Source organism: Heptranchias perlo, unplaced genomic scaffold (assembly GCF_035084215.1).
Source record: "Heptranchias perlo isolate sHepPer1 unplaced genomic scaffold, sHepPer1.hap1 HAP1_SCAFFOLD_53, whole genome shotgun sequence".
NCBI classification, from domain to species: domain Eukaryota; kingdom Metazoa; phylum Chordata; class Chondrichthyes; order Hexanchiformes; family Hexanchidae; genus Heptranchias; species Heptranchias perlo.
This window is the reverse complement of record NW_027139548.1, coordinates 7,214,733-7,228,512: the sequence shown is the minus strand read 5'-3', so window position 1 is coordinate 7,228,512 and position 13,780 is coordinate 7,214,733.

The following is a 13,780-nucleotide window of genomic DNA, read 5'->3' as shown; positions in this document are numbered from 1 at the left end:
CATATTAATGATCTGGATTCGGGTATGCAGAGTACAATTTCAAAGTTTGCTTTATTAATGGGGGCATAAAGTACAAATGCAAGGAAGTAATGCAAAACCTTTATAAACGATTGGTTCGACCTCAGCTGAACACCGCAGTTTCGGAAAAATGGCAAGGTCTCAGAGGCTGTCCAGAAAAGATGAATTAGAATGTGACCAGGGATGAGTGTTATGTGGAGAGACTGCTGCATTACTTAATTGATAGTCAAACGTAATGAATTGTACTGAGACACTGCTGCATTCCAGGAGTTGTGTTGCACCCGTGAGAGAGACTCAAACTGAACTGGTGCATTCTGGTAGTCTGCTACATGGCTGAGGATCTTGATTACAAAATTGCTCCGGAATATCAGGACCCGACTCCAGAGAGAGAAGCAAGATTAGCATTAAGGTTACCGGAGAAATTGTTCACAGACAATTGCTCAAGTTCTGGGGATGTTTCATCTCCATTCCATCATTATTTTAATAGCACGGATTATTGGACCGTATCTATGAAGGGCGGCAATGGAACCGACTATTGCACTGGGCCTTTTACAGGTGGTGATGGAACTGAATATGGGACCCCGCCTCTAAAAGGGGCTGATGGGACTGAATAATGGGCTCTGCCAATAACAGGTGGCGATGAGACTGAATATGGAACCGTTCCCCTAACGGGGAGTGATGGGACTGAATGTTGGACCGTTCCTTTAACAGGTGGTGATGGGACTGAATATGGGAACTTGCCTTTAACAGGGGGTGAAGGTACTGAATATGGGACCGTGCCCATAACAGGCGGCGATGGAACTGAATATTGGCCCTTTTCTATAACAGACGGACTTGGGACTCACTATTGGACCGTGCCTATAACAAGCGGCGATTTGACTGAATATTGGGCCATGCCGATAACAGGCGGCGATGGGAATGAATATTGGGCCATGCCTATAAATCGTGGCAATGGGACTTAATATTGGGCCGTGCATGTAACAGGCGGCGATGGGACTTAATATTGGGCCACGCCTATTATGATGCGAGCTACACATGGGAAGGGCCAGAACTTAAACGTGCAAAACATAACCAAGAAGAGCAAAGCAGTTTGGATGCTGAACATCCAACAGAAGAGCAGGATGCTGGAGAGAAGGAGACAAAAGGATCAATTTAAAAAGTGACATTTATCGACAGCACCTGGAATCAAACTAACAAAAGAATTACTGATGGACGTCTTCAACAATTACTTCATGTCGAACTGAGAACACAAATGGAAAACCAGCCGCATATCTCGCAACAAGTGAGGCAATTTACTACTTTCTAGTTGACTTTCATAGACTGCTTTTAATTGAAAACTATAAAGTGGAATATGACGATCTCTTCTGGCCTACTCCTGCTCTTATTTCGTATGTTCACATGTATGTATTAATAAAAAAAACTCGGTAGATTTGTTCATAAACTCTTATATTCTGCCACATTCTCTTTGCCGTCTTCTTCAGTAATCTTTACCAAGCAGATGTAGACGGTACATTAACGAGTGCCAGAGTACATCCAGGACAGAGAATACGGGGATATTTCAGATTCTAAGGCTTTACCAGCGAGTTAGAGGTTTCAATTAAATGTGCAGTTTGCCTGAGGTGAAGGAAGGTGAGAGCTAAGCGAGTTAGCTCAGTTGCAGTTACCAGCGCCCATTGTGGATTCAGTCTGAAGCAGAGGACATGAGTCGAACGTTAACGTTTCACCAAAGCAGAGTCGTCAACCAACGTTCTTGAAGTTAACATCACCATCCCAGGGGATGAAGTCGGTCAGCTCAACGATGCCTCTCAAAAACATGAGGTCGTCTAATTTTTGGAGACAGCTGGTAGATTACAACAGAAATTCGTTTTTGACGGTGGCTCAAAACGAGCGATAGTGTTTCGGCCGCCTGTCTTACATAACCTACTGGTTCAGAAGCGATTTTGTTGCCCCAGAGGCCCAGCTAACACGAGTATGGAATGAAACATCAATCCATATGTCTGAAATGAGCTATGCTACAGACGTCAAGATATGGATAGGATTGCAGGAACAATGTACATAAAGATCTCAGAGTGAGAGTGTCTGGTCTCGGGCATACACCAGTTTCAGCACTGAGAACCAAGACAGCGTGGGACTCTACTCCATCATGACTGGTAGTGATCCTACTCTAAAGTTACCGGTGGTGACCCTTTTCTAACATTAGTGGTGGTGATCCAACTCCAATATTACCGGTGGTGACCCTACTCTACCATCACTGGAGGTGAACCTACTCCAATATTACTGGAGGTGATCCGACTCGAACATTACTGGTGGTGATCCTTCTATAACATTAATTTTGGTGACCATATTCGAACATTAATTTTGGTGACCCATTTCGGTTGGTGTCACATTGTAATATTACTGTTGGAGACCCTACTCTACCATTACTGGTTGTGATCCCGACTCTAAAATTACCGATGGGGATCCGATTCTAACATGGCTGGTTTTATCGCAACTCTAGCATTACTGGAGGTGACTCTACCCTAACATTAACGGTGCGATAACATTATTTTTGTTGACCATGCTATAGCATTACTGATGGTGACCCCACTGTAACATTACTGATGGTGACCCCACTGTAACATTACTGGTGGTGATCCTGCTGTAACATCACTGGTGGTGATCCTGCTGTAACATTAATGGTGGTGACGTTATTTTAATATTACTGGTGTTGACACTCCTCTAACATTAATAGAGAAGACACTTCCCTAATATTACCCGTGCTGACCCTACTCTAACATCACTGGTGGTGAACCCACTGTAACATTATTGATGGTGTCCACACTCTATCATAGCGGGTGGTCACCCTACTCTAATATTACTGGAGGTGACGTTTCTCTAACATTAATGTTGGTGGCCCCAGCCTATCATTTCTGGTGCTGATCCTACTTTTTCATTACTGCTGGTGACCCTTCTGTAACATTAAATTGTGATGAACCTATTATAACAGTATTGTTGGTAATCCTACTCTAACATTACTGGTGGTGATGCCACTCCAACATTTCAGGTGGTGACACTACTCAAAAAGCACTGGTGATGACCCTACTCTCATATTTCTGGTCAGACATTTTTGTTGATAACACTAATATAACGTTACTTCTGTTGAACACACTCTAACATGACTGGTGGTGACGCAACTCTAAATTCTGTCGGTGACTCGACTCCAACATTGCTCGTGGTGACCCGACTGCATCACTATTGATGGTGTCCCGCCTCTAACGATGCCAATAGTGTCGCTACTCTAACACTACTGGTGGTGACCCGACTCTAACATTACTGGTGGTGAACCGAATAGAACATTACTGGTAGTGACCCTAATCTCATATTTAAGGTTGTTACACTGCTCTCATATCACTGGTGGTGACTCTACTCTAAATTCTGCTGGTGAATCTACTCTAACATTAATCGTGGTAAGGCTACTATAACACTAATTGTGGTTACCCTACTATAACATTACTGGTGCTAATCCTACATTAACATCACTGGTGGTGAATCAATCCGTAGATTACTTGTGCAGATCCTACTCTAACATTACGGGTGATGATCATACTGATTCCTTACTGGTGGTGGCCCAACTCTATCATTACTGGTGTTAATCCTGCTCAACATGACCAGTGGTGATCATACTCCAGAATTTCCGTTGTTCCATTACTTGTGGTGATCCTACTCTAACATTGCTGCTGGTGATCCTACCGTGATCTTATTGCTGCTGACCCTACTCTCACATTAATTCTGGTTATCCTATTGTAACGGTACTGGTGGTGACTCTACTCTAACATTACTTCCAGTTGTTCTCCTACTCTAATATGACTGGTGGTGATCCTTCTCTAACATTACTTTCGGTGACTTATTCTAATAATAATTGAGGTGACCCAATTGTAACATTTTTGCTGGTGTCCCATTATAGTATCACTGTTGCACATCCTACTCCTCCATTACTGGTGGTGATCCTACTCTAACATTGTTGATGGTGATCCTAATCTAATATTACTGGTGGTGACCCTACTCTAACATTATTGATGGTGACCCTATTCGAACATTACTGGCGGTGATCCTCCTCTAACATGACAGGTGGTGATCCTACTCTAACAATCTGATGGTGATCCTACTTTAATATTGCTGGTGGTGATCCAACTCTAACATTATTGATGGAGACTCCACTCTAACATAACTGATGGTGACCCTACTCTAACATCAATGGTGGAGACCCTACTCTAACATTACTGGAGGTGATCATACTCTGACATTACTGGTGGTGATCCTACTCTAACATTACTGGTGGTGATCATACTCTAACATTACTGGCGGTGATCCTACTCTAACATTACTGGAGGTGATCCTACTCTAACATTACTGGTGGTGAACCTACTCTAACATTACTGATGGTGATCCTACGCTAACATTACTGGAGGTGATCCTACTCTAACATTACTGGAGGTGATCCTACTCTAACATTACTGGAGGTGATCCTACTCTAACATTACTGGTGGTGACCCTACTCTAACATTACTGGAGGTGATCCTACTCTAACATTACTGGTGGTGATCCTACTCTAACATTACTGGAGGTGATCCTACTCTAACATTACTGGTGGTGATCCTACTCTAACATTACTGGAGGTGATCCTACTCTAACATTACTGGAGGTGATCCTACTCTAACATTACTGGTGGTGATCCTACTCTAACATTACTGGAGGTGATCCTACTCTAACATTACTGGTGGTGATCCTGCTCTAACATTACTGGTGGTGATCCTACTCTAACATTACTGGTGGTGATCCTACTCTAACATTACTGGAGTTGATCCTACTCTAACATTAATGGTGGTGATCCTGCTCTAACATTACTGGTGGTGATCCTGCTCTAACATTACTGGTGGTGATCCTACTCTAACATTACTGGTGGTGATCCTACTCTAACATTAGTGGTGGTGATCCTGCTCTAACATTACTGGCGGTGATACTACTCTAACATTACTGGAGGTGATCCTACTCTAACATTACTGGTGGTGATCCTACTCTAACATTACTGGAGGTGATCCTACTCTAACATTACTGGTGGTGATCCTCCTCTCACATTACTGGTGGTGATCCTACTCTAACATTACTGGTGGTGATCCTACTCTAACATTACTGGTGGTGATCCTACTCTAACATTACTGGAGGTGATCCTACTCTAACATTACTGGAGGTGGTCCTACTCTAACATTACAATTGGTGATCGTACTCTAACAATACTGGAGGTGAAGCTACTCTAACATTACTGGAGGTGAACCTACTCTAACATTAATGTTGGAGACCCTACTCTAACATTACAGTTGGTGATCCTACTCTAACATTACAGGTGGTGAGTCTAATCTAACATTACTGGTGTTGACCCTACTCAAACATAACTCCTCTACTCAAATCCTCTTGCAACGGAGGCCAAAATACCATTTGCCTTTCGAACTGCTTACCCGAGACCACACTTTACCGAAGCAGTTTGAATCGTTTCTAAATGGAAACTTGAGCCTTTATTGCCCGCTGTGTTTTGGATTGTGCCGTTGTTAAACAGCTTGGAGTTGGTGGGAGGAAGAGTGTTTTTGAAGTGAGGCCTGTGGCAGGCAGGGAGTGTGGGGAGTGGGAGAGAAATGAACTGCACAGCGGAATTACTGCAGAAGGAAATGAAGAATGGGAAAGAGGTAATGCTCCATGTCAGCCATTGAAGGTCGCTGTCAGAAGTTGAACGAGAGCTCAGTCGGAAAAGCGACAAACATTAATTCTGAGGGTCCAGAATATAAATGCTTGTCCGAGAGCTGCTTTCAAATTAAGATTCTCAATTTTACGAATTCTTGCAGCACCATGAAACACAAACAATTTACATTGATCTTGCCTGCCGTCTGAATAAAATGCATCAATATATTTTAAACATTTGGCACAAAACCTGAGTTTTTTTCAAATATAAGTTATTTTCTAATACTGGTACATTGAGGCGTAAAAGCAGCGTTTGAAGAGTGACTAGAACCCTGTACCGTCAGATTCAAAGTCTAGCCTACTACGGACTAGCGATACAGCGACCTTATCTCTCGAAAGGAACTGCATTCCCTTCACTATAAACATACAGCCGCCCTGTGAACACACGCCCTGTCAGAAAATTGCTTCAGATCAATACCCTTTCTCAATCCAGATCAGCCGTGATCTCATTGAATGACGAAACAGTTTCGAGGGGAGAAATGACCTACTCCTGTTCCGATATTCAGGCGAAACTTCAACCGCACTCCCAACGCCGTCAATCTGCCCAAGTCTCCACCAACCTCATTATGATCGGTTCTCCTCAATCTGACCCGTTCGACTCAATCTAATCCCTTATCCTGTATCTCACCCATTCTCCTCAAGCTCACCACTTCTCTTCATGTGAACGCATTTTTCTCAATCTGACCCTTTTGATGCATGGGATCATAGAATCTTAGAATCTTACTGCACAGAAGGAGAACATTTGGCCCGTCGTGCCTGTGCCGGCTCTTTAAAAGAGCTGTCTCATTTGGTTCCCTTCTGCACAATCTGACCCCTGATCCCCATTCTGACACCATCACCTTAATCTCACCCCCTCTTCTTATTCTCGGAATACAGGAACAGGAGGAGGCCATTCAACAATTCATCCCTGAGCTGCCATTCACTTAGATCACGGCTGATCTTCAGCTTGACTCCATTTACCAGCGTTGTTTCCGTGACGTTTAATGTCCTGGCTCAACAAAAATCTATGAAGCCCATTTTTTAAATTTTCATTGGACCCCCAGCCTCAATAGCATTTTGGGGGAGAGAGTTTCAGATTTGCACTGCCCTTTGTGTGAAGAATAGCTTCGTGACATCAGCCCTGAATGGCCTTGTTCTAATTTTAAGTTTATGCCCCCTTGTTCTCGACTCCTCCACCTCAGGAAATAGTTTCTCTCGATCGACCCTATGGAATCCTTTAATCATCTTAAACCCCTCGGTTAGATCAGCCCTTAATCTTCTATACTCGAGAGAACACAAACCTTCGTCTGTGCAAACTGTCCTTGTAATTTAACCCTTTTATCCCCGGTATCATTCTGGTGAATCAGCTCTGTGCCCCCTTCAAGGCCAATATGTCCTTCCTGAGGTGCAGTGCCCAGAAATGAACAAATTTACTCCAGATGGAGGTCTAGTCAGAGCACTGTACAGCTGTAACATCACTTCCATCATGTTATCTTCCAGCCCGCTTCAGATAAAGGTCATCATCCCATTAGCCTTTTGAATTACTTTTTGGACATGGAGATAAGGGCATTTCAGTTTGCTGGAAGTGGACTTTCAAAAGGCATTTCATAAAGTGCCGCACGGTGGGCATATCATCAAGATTGTGGCCCATGGAACATAGGTGGCAGCAGCAACATGATTACAGAAATCGCTGATGGACAGGAAACCGATAGCAGTTGTGAACGGTTGTTTGTCGGACTGGAAGGAATTGAACAGTGCTGTTCGCCAGAGGTCTAATGAAATGACAGTACTTAAAAAAAGGAGAGAGAGGGAAAATAGCGAACTACAGACCGGTTAGCCAGACATCAGTAGCATGGAAAATGCTGGAATCAATTATGAAGGATGTGGTAACAGGAGACTTGGACAGTATCAACGCGGTTAGACAATGTAAATATGGATTCATGAAAGGAAAATCATTTTTTCATAACCTACTGGAGCATTTTGAGGATGTAACTGGAAGAATAGATAAGGGAGAACAAGTGGATATGGTTTATTGGGATTTTCAGAAGGCCTTTGATAAAGTCCCACATAAGAGGTTAGTGTAAAAATGAAAGAACATGGGATTGAGGGTAATATACTGGCATGGATTGAAAATTGGTTAACAGAGAGGAAACAGAGAGTAGGAAAAAATGAGTCTTTTTCGGGGTGGCAGGCAGTGACTAGTGGCGTAACGCAGTGATCAGTGCTTAGGCCCCACCTATTCTCAATATACATCAATGATTTGGATGAGGGAAACAAATGTAATATTTCCAAGTTTACTGAGCACACAAAACTAGGTGGGATCGTGAGATCTGAGGAGGATGCAAAGAGGCTTCAAGGCGATTTAGACAATTTGAGTGAGTGGGCAAATACATGTCAGATGCTGTATAATTTGGATAAATATGAATTTATCTACTACTGATAGAAAAACAGAAAGGCAGATTATTATTCAAATGGTGATAGATTCGGAAATGTTGATGTACAAAGGGACTGGGTGTCCTTGTGAACCAGGCACTGAAAGCAAACGTGCAGGTGCAGCAAGCAGTCATGCTTGCAAATGGCATGTTGGCCTTCATTGCAAGAGGATTTGAGTACAGGAGCAAGGATGTCTTACTGCAGTATTTTATTATTATTATTCGTTCATGGGATGTCGGCGTCGCTGGCGATGACGGCATTTATTGCCCATCCCTAATTGCCCTTGAGAAGGTGGTGGTGAGCCGCCTTCTTGAACCGCTGCGGTCCGTGTGGTGAAGGTTCTCCCACAGTGCTGTTAGGAAGGGCGTTCCAGGATTTTGAACCAGCGACGAAGAAAGAACGGCCAATATATTTCCAAGTCGGGATGGTGTGTGACTTGGAGGGGAACGTGCATGTGGTGTTGTTCCTGTGTGCCTGCTGCTCTTGTCCTTCTGGGTGGTGGAGGTCGCGGGTTTGGGAGGTGCTGTCGAAGAAGCGTTGGCGAGTTGCTGCAGTGCATCCTGTGGATGGTACACACTGCAGCCATTGTGGGCCGCTGGTGAAGGGAGTGAATGTTTAGAGTGGTGGATGGGGTGCCAAACAAGCGGGCTGCTTTATCTTGGATGGTGTCGAGCTTCTTGAGTGTTGTTGGAGCTGCACACATCCAAGCAAGTGGAGAGGATTCCATCGCACTCCATACAAGGCCTTGGTGAGACCACACCTGGAGTATTGTGTGCCATTTTGGTCGCCTTACCTTAGAAAGGATATATTTGCCATAGAATGAGTGCAGCGAAGAATCACCAGACTGATGCCTGGGATTGCAGGACTGACGTATAAGGAGAGATTGGGTCGACTCGGTCTGAATTCACTCGAGTTCAGAAGAATGAGAGGGGATCTCATTCAAACGTATAACATTCTGACAGGGCGAGACAGACTGGATGCGGGGAGGATGTTTTCACTGGCTGTGAGGTCCAGAACGAGAGCTCGCAGTCTCTGGATACGGCGAAGGACATTTAGGACTGGGATAAGGAGAAATTTCTTCACTCACAGGATGGTGAACCTGTGGAATCGTTTACTTCACAAGGCTGTGAATGGCAATTCACTGAATATATTCAACAAGGAGCAAGATGGATTTCTAAATACAAAAGGCATCAAGGGGCATGGGGAGAGAACGGGAATATGGCATTGAGATAATGAATCAGCCATGATCGTATTGAATAGCGGAGCAGCCTCGAAGGGCCGAATAGCCCGTATTTTCTAAGTTTCCATGTATCGATGTCAGTTTTGGGACCATTGCTTTTCTTGATATATACTAATGACTTGGACTTGGGTGTACAGGGCACAAGTTAAACATTTGCAGATGACTCAACATTTTAAAGGGCACCAAATGGTGAGCAGAGAGATAGACTTCAAGAGGATATTGACAGGCTGGTGGCATGGGCGGATTCGTGGCAGGGGAAATTTAACGCGGAAAAATGCAAAGTGATACATTTTGGTAGGCAGAACAAGGGGAGTCAATTTTCCACGCTAAAGGAATAGTTCCTGAAATGACTGAAGTTTGAGAGATTATAGTTCGGGCATCTGCAATGTTCTCACCTCCGGACTTCACAACCCTGGGATGGAAATCATCTGGTCCTGGGGATTTGTCACTCATTAGTGCCATTATTTTCGACATTACTGTTAATTTGCTTACGTTAATTAGAGTGAGTCACCTTCCCTCATTCATTTTTTCCCTTGGGGTGTCCGGCTTGCTATCCTCTTCCTCTGCTGTAAATACAGATTCTGTATTATTCACAATAATCAGTCACAACTTTATCTGTCTCCCGCTATTGGTGTCTCTCTGTGTCACTGTGCTCAGTCTCATCTTTATCCATCTCCCTCTGCTGTTGTCATTCTGTATCATAGTACACATTCATACTTTCATCTATCTCCCACTGTTGGTGTCTCTCTGCATCACTCAATGTGCTCAGTCTCATATTTATGCATCTCCCTCTGTTGGTGTCTCTTTGTATCACTGCACTCAATCTCAAATTCATTTATCTCCATGTGTTGTTGTCTCTCTGCATCACTCACTATCCTCAGTCTCGCCTTAATCTAGCTGCCTTTGCATGTGTCTGTCTGTTTAAAGTGTACTCAGTCACATATTTATCTGTCTCCTTCTGCAGGTGTATCTCTGTCTCACTGTACTCAGTCACACTTTCATCCATATCCCACTGTTGGTTTCTCTCTGTATCACACAATTTACTTGGTCACACCTTTACCTGTCTCCCTCTGGAGGAGCGATAAGATAGCGTAAACGTAGAGATGATGTTTCCACTTGTTGACGAATCCAAAACTTGAGACCATAAATAAAATCACTCATAGATCCAATAAGGAATTTAGGAGAAACTTCTTTACCCAGAGAGTGGTGAGAATGTGCAACTTGCTACCACATGGAATAGTTGAGACGATTAAATTGTTGCATTTAAGGGAAGCTAGATAACTACATGAAGAAGAAAGGAATAGAGGGCAATATCGTTAGGGGGAGATTAAGTGAGTTGGGAGGAGGCTCGAGTGGAATATAAATACCAGCATAGACCAGTTGAGTCGAATGGCCTGTTTCTGTGGTGTAAATTCCATGTAATTCTGCGTAATTTTTTTGTTATCTCTCTCTCTCTATCACTGTACTCAGTCACATCTTTACCTATTGCCCTTTGTTGTTGTCCCTCTATCGCTGTACTTAGTTGCACCTTTATCAGAGAATCATAGAATGAAACAGCACAGGAGGCCATTCGGTTTATTGTGCCTGTGCCTGCTCTTTGTGAGAACTATCCAATTATTCCCGCTGAACTACCCTTTCCACAAATCCTGCAATTTTTTCCCTTTCAATTGATATTCCAATTTCCTTTTGAAAGTTATTATTGAATCTGCTTCCACCGCCGTTTCAGGCAGTGAATTCCGGATCATAACAACTCGTTGTATAAAAAGAACTCCTCATCTCACCTGTGGTTCTTTTGCCAATTATCTTAAATCTGTGTGCTCTGGTGACCGACACTGTAGTCAGTGGAAACAGTTTCTCCTTATTTACTCCATCAAAACCCCTCATAATTTTAACCTTCTTTGTTCTAAAGAAACCAAACCCAGCTTCTCTAGTATCTCCACATCCCTGATGTCATTCCAGTAAATCTCCTCTGCACGCTTTCCAAGGCCCAGAACTCCTTCCTAATATGTTAGGAATCCACATCCACTGGTTCGCCTCTATCTACTCTACAAGTTACCTCCTAAAAAAACTCCAGTGAATTTGTTAAGCGTGGTTTCCCTTTCATAAACCCATGCTGACTTTGTCCAATCCACTTCATGCGTTCCAAGTGTTCTGTTATCACATCCTTTATACTAAACTCGAGCATTTTGCCCACTACTGATGTTAGGCTAACTGGTCTGTAATTCCCTGTTTTTTCTCGCCCTACTTTTTGAAATAGTGGTGTTACATTTGTCACACTCTAATCTTTGAGAACTGTTCCAGTATCCATAGAATTTTGGAAGATGACCACCAATGCATCCATTATTTCCAGGGCTACTTCCTTTAGTACTCTGGGATGTAGATTATCAGGCCCTTGGGGATTTGTCAGCCTTTACCCCCATTAATTTCCCGAACACTATTTTTTGACTAATACTGATTTCCTTCATTTCCTCCTTCTCATTAGACCCTTGGTTCCCTCACATTTCCGGGAGGTTATTTGTGTCCTCCTTTGTGAAGTCAGAACCAAAGTAAGTGTTTAATTGTTCTGCCATTCCTTGTTTCCCCATTAAAATTTTCCCCATTTCTGATATTTGTCTTCACTAATATTTTTTTCTTGACATATTGATAGAAGCTTTTACAGTCAGTTTTTATGTTCCCTCCATTTTACTCTCAAACTCTATTTTTCCCCTCAATCAATCTCTTTGTTCACCTTTGCTGAATTCTAAACTGCTCCCAATACTCAGGCTTGCTGCTTTTTCTGGCAATTTGATATGTCTCCTCTTTGCATCTAATACGATTCCTAATTTCTTTTGTAAGCCACGGTTGAGCCACATTTCCTGTTTTATTTTTGAGCCAGACAGGAATGAATAATTGTTGTTATTCCTGCACATGTTCTTTAAATATTAGCCAATGCCTATCCACCTTCCTCCCTTTTCGTAAAGTTGCCCAATCTATCCGCGCCAACTCAGACCTCATACTTTCGTAATTTCCTTTATTTAGAATCAAGATCCCAGTTTCGGATTCAACTACTTCACTCTCCATCGTAATGATCAATTCCATCAAGTTACGGGCGCTCTTTCCGAAGGCACCCCTGCACAACAAGATTGTTAATTAATTCGTTCTCATTGCACAATACCAAGTCTCGGATCGCCCGTTCTCGAATTGGTTCCTCAACGTATTGGTCTAGAAATCCATCACGGACACATTCCAGGAATCCCTCACCCACAGTATTATTGCTAATTTGGTTTGACCAATCAAAATGAAAATTAAAGTCACCCATGATTATAATTGTACCCTTCTTGCATGCGTCTCTGGTTTCCAGTTTAATGCCCTCGCTACATCTCCACTACTGTTTGGGGGGATATAGACAAGCCCCACCAACGTTTTCTGCCGCTTCGTGTTACTTAGCTCCACCCAAACAGGTTCAACATTGTCATTTTCCGAGCCAATCTCCTTCCTCACTATTGCATTGATTTCCTCCTTTACTAGCAACGCTACCCGACCTCCTTTCAATGTTTGCCTTTCCTTGCTAAATATTGAATACCCCTGGATGTTCAGTTACCATCCTTGGTCACCCTGCAGCGATGTCCCCGAAATCGCAACGATATCACACCCATTAGTATCTATCTGCGCTTTTAATTCATCTACTTTGTTGCGAATGCTCCGCGCATTAAGACACAATGCCTTTCGACTTGTCATTTTAAGATTACTCTTCATCTTAGTGTTATTTTGAAACATGAGCCTATTTGTTTTTCGCCATTGTTTTCACTGCCTTGCACTGTTGCTTCTTCCCTTTCTGTCGTTTGTTTCCATCCGTTTTTCCCCCTCCGCCGTATCCCTGCTCAAGTTCCCAACCGTCTGCCATTCTAATTCAATGCTTTCCCAACAGCACTAGCAAACACTCCCGTGAGGACATCAGTCCCGGTCCTGCTCAGGTGCAAACGGTCCCGACGATAGTGGTCCCACCTTCCCCAGAACAGGTCCCAATATCCCAGGAATTTAATCCCTCACTCCTACACCTTCCCTACATTCACGCATTCATCTGGTCGATTCTCCTGTTCTCTACTCACTGTCACGTGGCACTGGTAGTAGTCCTGAGATCACTACTTTTGAGATCCTGCTTTTTAATTTATCTCCAAACACCTTAAGTTCACCTTGCATTGATATATCCCAATCCACAGTGGTTCCCAATCCATTGGTATATCCTAGTCGATTGTGTTTCCCAAACCATTGATATATCCCTGTCTAAATTGTTTCCCAAACCATTGACACATCCCAATCCACAGTGATTCCCATCTGCATTGATATATTGCAGTCCATTGC